This window comes from Mesocricetus auratus, unplaced genomic scaffold (genome assembly GCF_017639785.1).
Source record: "Mesocricetus auratus isolate SY011 unplaced genomic scaffold, BCM_Maur_2.0 contig_11646_pilon_obj, whole genome shotgun sequence".
In the NCBI taxonomy this organism is placed as follows: Eukaryota; Metazoa; Chordata; class Mammalia; order Rodentia; family Cricetidae; genus Mesocricetus; species Mesocricetus auratus.
The window spans coordinates 4,000-14,018 of NW_024432857.1; the positions used below are offsets into that span (position 1 = coordinate 4,000).

At 43.3% G+C, this 10,019-nt stretch overlaps 1 pseudogene; it reads right to left on the reverse strand.

Annotated features, from left to right (window-relative positions):
- Positions 1-8,213: 8,213 nt before the first annotated feature.
- Positions 8,214-9,628, reverse strand: LOC121138404 (annotated as a pseudogene).
- Between the last annotated feature and the right edge of the window lie 391 nt (positions 9,629-10,019).

Consider the following 10,019-nt stretch of genomic DNA (forward strand, 5'->3'; position numbering starts at 1 on the left):
TTACGCCAGAACAGGTGTCAACAGAAACATGAACATATTGAAGCCTTCCAAAAGAGGGAATATGAGTAACATCCATCTGCCACATCTGCAATGGTCTAATGCCACGTGGGTTTATTCCCATGTGGGGAGTAGGTAAGAATTCGCAGCAATTCTGGCATTGAGTAACAATTTCCCTAGCCTCTTTCCTGGATAGAGCAAAACGACGGCGCAAGGTCTCAGCCGTCACATGAAAGCGCTTATGGAATTCTTTTGCTGCTTGTGCATGGGTAGACAAGGCAGCGGCCACCAGCTTTGTAGCCTTGTCCGCTAAGTCATTCCCTAAGGACATGGGACCTGGGAGTCCAGAATGTGCTCGGACATGGGTAATGAAAACAGGAAATCTCCTATTTAACAAGGCAGCTTGTATCTTCTGAAAGATGTTAGCAACTCTGCTGGAGGATCTTATTATTCCAGCTATCTCAAGGAGATTAACTGCATTAACCACATAAGAGGAATCTGATACAATATTGAGGGGTCCTGGAAAAGCCTCAAGAACCTCCAGTACTATCAGACATTCTACAACTTGAGGTGAAGTTTCATTATATTGTTTAGATATAACCCTATCCTTGACCACATAAGCTCCCATACCAGTTTTTGATCCATCAGTGTACACCACAGTCCCATCTGGGAGTGGGTCTTTAGCTGTCACTTGTGGAAACACTATAGCCTGGTTTAGGGCAAACTGTAAAATTGGATGCTTTGGAAAATGATTATCAATTTGTCCTGAAAAGGAAGTAACTAAAACTGCCCAATCACTAGATGTGGCTGCCAAGGTCTGAACTTGTGCAGCAGTATAAGGCACAATCAAGGAATCAGGATCCCTGCCAAAATGTGTAACAGCTGCTTTTATTCCGCGAAGCGCGAGCTGTGCAACAGCATCAGGGTACCAGTCAATAATCTTAGCAGGGGAAGCATTTGGATGAATCCAAAGTAATGGTCCATGTTGCCACAGGACTGCAGTTGGCAATTGAGCTGTCTTAAAAACACACAGATTAAAAGGTAGTGACTCCTCAATTCGTTGTAATTGTGCTTCCTGTAAGGCCTCTTCCACCATCTGTAAGGCTCGGTGGGCGGCAGGGGTAAATTTTCTGGGTGAGGAGATATGAGGCTCACCCTCCAGGAGATCGAAGAGGGGTTTTAGATCAGCAGATGGAATTTTTAAAAAGGGCCTCAACCAATTTATATCTCCCAGAAGTTTCTGAAAATCATTTAATGTTTGTAAGTGGTCTTTGCGAATTTCTATTTTCTGAGGAACTATATTTTTGGGAGTAATCTTTGAGCCCAAAAAGAGGCCTGTATCTGCAATTTGAACCTTTTCTGAGGCAATCTCTAATCCCCACTGTTTTAATTCAGCCACCAGCATGGGAAAAGCCTTTTGTAAAACATCTAACTCTTTGTGACAAATAAGAATATCGTCCATATAATGGATAACGATTAAAGATGTAAATTGCTTCCTAATTGGCTCCAAAGCCTCCTGCACATATAGCTGACATATTGTTGGGCTATTGGCCATGCCTTGCGGCAGTACCTTCCACTGAAATCTCTTGTCTGGTTCCATATGATTAAGAGAAGGGATAGTGAAGGCAAACCTTGGTCTATCCCGTGGGTAAAGTGGAATAGAGAAGAAACAATCCTTAATATCTATAATAATAAGCTTCCAATCTTGAGGAAGTGCAGAAAGCAAAGGAAGGCCTCTTTGAACAGGGCCAAAAAGATGCATCTGATTGTTAATGGCCCGCAGGTCGTGGAGTAATCTCCACTTCCCAGATTTCTTCTTAATAACAAAAATTGGTGTATTCCATGGGGAGGTAGAAGGCTCTAGATGCCCCAGCCGTTCCTGTTCTTGCACTAATCTTGTGACAGCCTCTAATTTTTCAGAGGATAGAGGCCATTGAGAGACCCATAACGGCTCCTCTGTTTTCCATGGTATGGGTCGTGAAGCCTCAACGGCCCCTAAATAAAACCCAGTCCTTTTCTACCCCGATTTCCGTGTTGTGTAATGGGTTTTATTCTGCCTTGTTCTTGCCTACCCAAGCCTCTACCATTTGTATACCCCATCTTTGCCATAATGGCTGATGCCTGGGGGAGTATTCATTAGTTAGGGTCATGCCCATGGCTTGTAACACATCTCGTCCCCATAAATTTACAGGGAGTGGCAACACATAGGGGGTAAAACATCCCTGTTTGCCTTCAGCATCCCGCCAGGTTAAGGCTGAGGCACTGATGGCAGGAGAGGACTGGTATCCAAGACCTTGTAGAGAATGAGATGAAACAACAGTGGGCCAAGACTTCGGCCACCAATGGAGTGAAATAATGCTTTTGTCTGCTCCCGAATCCATTATCCCTTCAAATTCTTTTCCATTAATTAACAATTTTATTGTAGGTCTCTCATTTAGGGGTATAGCCAGATAGGCTGAATCACTTCCAGAAGATCCCATAGCCCTTTTTTGTAAAGTGTAGGTTTCTCCATCCCCGAGGGAGGGCAGCAACACCAGTTGTGCAATTCTATCTCCCTGCTTTATAGAAAATACACCCCGAGGGCTAGAACAGAGAACTTGAATCTCCTCTTTATGATATGGGTCAACAATCCCAGGATATATAATGAGTCCCTGTAAAGTTAAGGAGCCACGGCCCAGAATAAGCCCAATGGTGGCAGGGGGCAAAGGTCCAGGGGAATGGACTGGGACCGGTTGAACATTCATTTGGGGCATGAGTAAGAAGTCGGAGGCGGCACGCAAGTCCATTCCGGAGGTTCCTCGGAAACCTCTACTTCCTCTTGATTGCTTTTCTGAAATTGGTTCCCATATTTCTGAGGGCCCTGGGACCATGGGCCCCGTGACCCGTTTTTTGATTGGGGTACCTTGGATTCTTCAATAGGGGGCAGAAGCCTCCCTTTTACATCCCGGACTGACCTGCATTCGCTAGCCCTATGATAACCTTTACCACAACGATAGCAAAGCTTCGATTCTCTTGTTCTTTCAGGGGCTTGACAATCTTTCTTAAGGTGCCCCATTCTCCCACAATTAAAACAAGCTTTTCGATTAGATAAATCTCTATACCTGTGCGTTTGTAAAATGGCGGCAGCTAGTCCTGCATTGGTTAGGGGTCCCCCAGCTCCCTGCACACTCTGAGCCAATCTTGTAAACCTTTGCTTTTGCGAGGGCGATAGCCGCTCGACATTCCTGGGTTGCTTGTTCATAGACAAGTTGCTCAATCAGGGGCATAGCTTGTTCTGAATCACCAAAGATGCGACTGGCGGCCTCTGTCATTCTGGCCACAAAGTCTGAAAATGGCTCTTGGGGTCCTTGGACAATCTTTGTAAGGTGTCCACTGGACTCTCCCCTTTTTGTGAGGGCCTTCCATGCTTTAATAGCGGCGGCCGACACCTGACCATAGACGCCCCAGATGTAGTTGGTTTGATTAAGGGCATGTTGACCCTGACCTGTCAGCATTTCAAATGTCCACTGCCTCTGATTCTCATCTTCAGCCGTGGCATTAACTCTAGCTTGTGCCTGGGCTGCATCATACCAGAGCGCCTTCCATTCCATGTATTGTCCCATGTTGGGAAGCACTGCTTTCACTGTCGTTTGCCAGTCAGTGGGAGTCATGGCAAAATTAGCAAGCCTTTCCACCTGTAATGTGGTAAAGTTAGCATTGACCCCATAATTACGAACGGATTCGGCCAATTCTTTAATTTGATTGTAATCTACGGGGGTATGTACTCTTCCGCCTTCCACATTCTCGAATACTGGAAAAGCCATTTGTATTTTCTCCGTTCCTCTAAAGGTAAAAAGGAGTCAGTACCAGTATTCAGCCGAAGCTCATATGGCGGAGGCGCTGAGGAGCGTGAGCCCGCCGGATTTATAGGCGGTGGCCTCACATTCATTTTTGTTTTCAGTGGCCGGTGTCTATCAGGGTGATATCTTTTTCCTCATACCGTGCCACCTCCTCCTCTAGACCACCTTCTTCGCTAGAATCCAGAGTGTCAGAATCAGAATTATCTAGCTCCAAGGCTTCTAGCTCTACTGCAGGGTATAGACTAGATTCTGGCTTTTTCTTTTTCTTAGATTTGTTAAGGGGTGAATGATAACTCCCTTCTTTCTCTCCCCCTTTCTTAACTTCCTGGGGAGGGCCTTTTTTCTTAGACATGTCTTTTCTTTTGCGAGCTCCCATTCTCTCACTCCGTTCAGTTTCTGACATGCTATCCTGAACTTCCTCTAAGGTTCCCTGACTTTCTATTATAGCAGGGTGACAGGCCTCATCCTCCAAGCAGTTTTTAACTAGCTTCCAAATGGCTTTGGTACCTAAGCAGAGATCTCCTTCTGCATGCTTCCTGTCTAGTTCTTTACCTAGCTTGTTCCATGAGGCCACAGTGAGGGACCCGGAACAAGCATACCATGGTGCCACTCTATCTACCTCCTTCACAAAATTTTGAAGTGTTCGTGGTGCAATTTTAAGATCTCTTTGTTTTAGCACAGTCTGTAAGGCTGTAACCACTGACTGTGACGACCCCATCGCGCTGACAGCTTATCTAAAAAACGCGCTCAACTCCGTTACCAGACTGACAGCACCAGACTGACAGCACCAGACTGACAGCACCAGATGGACAGCGCCAGACTGACAGCGCCAGATGGACAGCGCCAGATGGACAGCGCCGTTCTGTCAGCACCAGCCACGATGAAGGAGAAGGACAAACAGGACTAGCACCAAAGCCTCCACTGACCCGTCCCACGGTGATGACAAACTAAGGCCAAAGTCGAGAAAAGGGTTGTTCAGGATAAAGCATACCTCTCTGAACCTACGTCCCTGCAGTTCTGAATCCGCCCCGTTTTCCGAGGGGTCTCCCGCGGCGCCGGCGATGTTGAAGAGTTCCCGGGTTTCGGCACCAGATGTCCCGCGCTACCGTCTCGCCAGCAAGAACGACGCAGAACACTCGGATCCTTCTGCAGTAAAGCTTTAATGCATCTTGAGAGATAGATGATCAGCTTCTTAGAGGGAGACCCCAAGCTAAGAAACCCAGCCCCTTATATAAGCCTAGGAGCTCCGAGTGAGATGTGTAGAGCCGGGATTGGTGGTTTGCACATCACCCCAGATGACGTCACGGGAGAGGCACAGTTTAAACGGTTAACTCCAACTGACAGCGACAGTTAACTCCAACTGACAGCGACAGTTAACTCCAACTGACAGCGACAGTTAACTCCAACTGACAGCGACAGTTAACTCCAACTGACAGTGGATGTCAGCGCCATCTTCTAACGGCAATAGCGATAGCGAGGGCGGCTCCTCACATGTACTATATGAAGGGACCTAAAGGAATAATTAAACAAGGAGGAAGAAAGTGATAAATAGAGAGAATAGAGGATGAAGTAATACAGAGAAAAGAGAGGAAATCAAATATGCAGACAATTAGGAGATGGGGACTAGGGGCATTTCAGACTTTCCATCCTCACCATCATGGGGCCTTTTCGAGGGGAAAATGAGGTGCAGAACTGTGGAAGTGGGAATTACACACCTCCAGGCACTTTCCCTCTTCCACGCCACAAGTCACTTAAGAATGTTCATCTACAGAAGGTTGACAAGTCAGAATAATTTTCTATTTAGTACTTATTCCTGTTTGCAGGCTCCTGCAGATTTAATGACTGATGGAGTGGAGAGTTTCAGTCCACTCATAGAGATGTAGTAGCTAAATCATGGCCTCTCCTTCTCTTGTCTAATCACTTAGACACCATGTACAGTGCCAGTTCAGATGTCTCCTTCTGATTGTATATGAAATTTGACCTAATACTTATCACCGCCTCCATTCAATTTTTGTACATTTTCTTTTACCCAAAGGATTCAACAGATTTCATGAAAATTTGAGCCCTTACACATGTGGAGTAATGAAAACCTCCTTGCACACATGAAATGGTTAAATCTTCAATATGTTCAGTGTGTGATGAAGAGTAGTTGATTTATCCCAGGATGCAGAGCCTTACCAGTATAATTAATTCTTTTCTTGTAGTTCCAAGAGCTGTGCATGTGTTCCAAGAGGAGTTTGATCTTAGGTTTAGAGACTGTGTCTTTTTGTGATTTGGCCAAATTTCCTGGGGAAACACTTGCTTGTGGGACAGGATTTGTACATTCTGACTCTCTTGGAGGTTTCCTGTTACAACAGCAGGGAAGCAAACTCATCTTGTCCCCTGTCTCCTCAAACACACCGTGATCTGGAGCCTTGAACTTTCCACATTTGCAGCCTATATATTGTCCATTCACTGACAATAAAATGAATACTCCCCATTCCCTGTGTGTGTGTATGTGTGTGTGTGTGTGTGTTTGTGTGTCTATCTGTCTGTCTGTCTGTGTCTGTGTGTCTGTGTGCTTCTGTGTATTTAGTTTTGTGTGTAAAGTATGTCTACCAATGTTTACGACAGGATGTTAGCACATTACGTCTTTTCCACTGACACTGCAACGATAAACGGCACACTTACTAAAAGTAAAAATAAGTATTATAGAAATTACTCACAAGACACCAAACAAGTAACGCAGTTGAGCCGAGTAGTTTTCTGCCACTGAACTGGAAGTTGAAAACAGGAAAAATAGAGCAAGACTTCCGTTGTTCAGTCTTTTATAACTTCCCCCATAACGCCTCTAGCCATGCCCAAAAGTGGGCCTGGCTAGAGACATAGTTCACTGCCTATGTCTGTATATGTCTTTACATCTGTCTCTATACACCTTTAGGCATACCTAAAGTGGGTGTGGTTAGCGGTGTGATAAACTGCTCTTTTATTATCTCATCCGTATGCGCCTCTAGTAAGTCACATGATTAATGACGGCATTGTTTTCCTCCTACAATTCCCCTTTTAGTCTAAAAAGGATATTTAAACTTAAAACAACTTACCTGTGTCAATGATGACAATGTATCAAACATCTATCCCAGCTAAACCTAAACTTATCTGAAACACCCAAATCTGAACACCTCCTTCCAATCCCAACTCTAAAATAATTGAAAGCTAACACTAATAGGCATAAACTATCCTACAATATCAATAGTAGGGAGAGGGGGCATGGAATTCTCAAAACTACTGCCTGCTGAGATGGGACGATGATAATCTCATGGGGACCTGTGAGAAGAAAAATGTTAGTGAAACAAAATCTTCAGTAGATCAGACAGTCTCTGTATGGCAGGAGATGCTTGATTGAAGTTCCTGACTGGGGTTCTAGTGTTCATTGAAGCTCTCGTATAAAGCTCTGTCCAGATTGTAGAAAATGTGCTGTTTCGGTTCCTTGGTCCAGAGTTGTGTAGAGTGATGTAGTTTCAAGCCAGTTACAGGCTAGTGCTTGTCAAGTTGAGTCAATTATGTGGGGCAGTTCTGATTCCTCCAATCGAATCAGGTGAAGTCAAGGAGGTGGATCCTCATTCTCTTTCTGAATCAGTTGAAGATTGATGCCAGCAAATCCATTGTTCTCTGGAAAACTCAAACATTAATGTTAACAAAGAAATATTTTAACTAATTTCCACTACATGGTGTCTTTTTTTTTATTCTGTGTGTGATGGGTAAGTATATAAAATGTAGTTGACAGTTAAAGTATCAAACCATAAGCAAATTCCATGGCCTCAGAAAACTTCTGTCTACAAATTTATTAACTGTATAGATTGGCTCCTCTATACCCAACCCACCCCTGCAAAAGTTTTTCTGTGTAGACCTAGTTGTCCAGAAAGGTGCTCTATAGATTGTACTGGCTTCAAACTCACAGAGGCTTACATTTGCCCCCTAGCATTGGGATTAAAGGAATGAACCATCACTGCCTGGCTTACATAGATTTCTTAATATAGCCCTGTGACGTTTTTTCTTGGTGAGTTTAATGTAAGAAATTGATTTTTTGTTGGTGGAAACAGTGTTTCTCTACTTAGCCTTGGCTGTCCTAGAATTAGTTTTGTAACAGGTTGATCTTCAACTCAGAAATCCACCTGCCTGTGCCTCCTGAGGGCTGGGTTTTAAAGGCATGCATCACTACCACCTAGCTACTATAAAGTGATTTTATGAAGGAGACACAAAATCATCTGCCACAGCATCCACTTAGTAACAAGATACACCATTCCAAGTAGATTACTCCTACTTATTTGCTATTAGTAAAACCAAATAAGATTGTATGTCAATAACACTGAATACCAGTCCAAACATGTAATGTGCTACTTATGGAATCCACAATAGACCAATCAAGAGGATGAGCAAAGAGCTCAGGTTTGGCTGTGGGAATTTTCTCAATGGGAATTTTAATGTGCTTGCGCTTTTTTTCAGAGTTTACAGTGCCTTTGGTAGCACTTTTATCATCTTCAACATAATCCAAGGGAACAACATTCCTTATTCGAGGTACATCATCGCTGTCTTCATCCTCGAATTTGTTAAAGACACTATCTACATGTAGTTTCTTTCACTTCACAGAATTAGGTTGGCCAGGATTATTGGAAACACCTACAGTTAAAAAAATTATCTTCTTATGAAAACATCATTTTCTTTTTTTAACATTTTTATAATATAATTAAATTTAAATTAGAAACAAGGTTGATTCACATGTCAATTCCATGACCCTCTCCGTTTCCCTCCCATCCTCCTGTGCCTAACCACCAACCCCTCAAATATCCCCTCATTTCCCCAGGGAGGGTGAGGCACTGCATGAGGGTGTCCATAGTCTGTCATTTCATCCAGAGCAGGGCCTAGGTCCTGCCACAAGAGTTCTGGTTGAGATTGCATCTCAAATTGTTGGATGGGAGTCCAAATTCCATTTGTATACTGGGGATAAATACTGATCTACTACCCAAGGCTCAATAGATTACCTAGGCCTCCTCACTGACACCCAAATTCAGCAGGTCTTGATCAATCCCATGCTAGATTCCCAGTCATCAGTCTGGGATTCAAGAGCTAACCCTTGTCAAGTCAGCTAGAAAACATGATTTTCAAATGCTAAATTTGACAACCCATCATCCCTCATAAAGTGCAAATATACTTCCACACTCTCATAGAATCACAACTGCTTAAAATAAAAGTCTCTCTACTCACAAGTGTTAGAAAATTTATTTATTCACTTCTTAGAACTTGAAGCAGCTGGAGATATATGAGCACTAGTAGAACTACGAAAATAATAGTGAGCTAGAAAGGCATGGTTGAATACTTTGCTATCTGTCTACCAAGGAGCTATATATGTATATGGTTTGTCTTTGTCCTTATAGTGAAGGATGTTGGGACATTGGAGGAAAGGACAAAAAAGCAGGCAACTCTAACCCACCCAGTTTAAAACTTAGTCCTATTTTTGGCCTATGATCCTCTGGCTGCTCTTGATATGGTGAGTTTTCATGAGGAATATTAATACCACAATGAGACTCATCCCCAGGAGTGTTGGGTGTTGCATTGCCACTGGCAGAGGACACAGATTGGGCAGAGCTGATGGGTCTCCAATTCAGTTTGAGACAAGGCTTTTGCTCTGCTTCTTCTTCCTCTTCCACAGGCTCCTCTCGTTTTTCTTCTTTTTCTTGCTTTTCTTCTTCTTCTTCCTCTGATTCTGGCTCTTGCTTTATCTGAGACTGTCTGTGCCTCTCAGCCTCTTGTTCCATCTGCAACCCAAAATCCACCTGAATAACTTTTTAAAGACATAACTGTAACTCTTACCTTTGCTTTACACATTATGTAAAACAGTTGACAAAAAAGATTGATTTGAAAAGTGGGTTCAAAACAAATTAAGAATAAGAATGAGGAATAAGGGAAGGAGAAATGGCTCAAGTAAAAAGCACTGTTTGCTCTTCCAGAGGCATTGGTTTCCATTACTAGAACTCCCAAGATTACAGCTGACAACTGACTGAAACTCCAGTCCCAGTAAACAACAACAAAAGGAACATGAAAAGACATGATGTTGCTGAAGCAAATATGGAAATATTCCATTATTACTTGATATAAGAACTAAGTGTTTTAAAAATGGCAATTCTTAGATGCAAAAATAGAGCATGT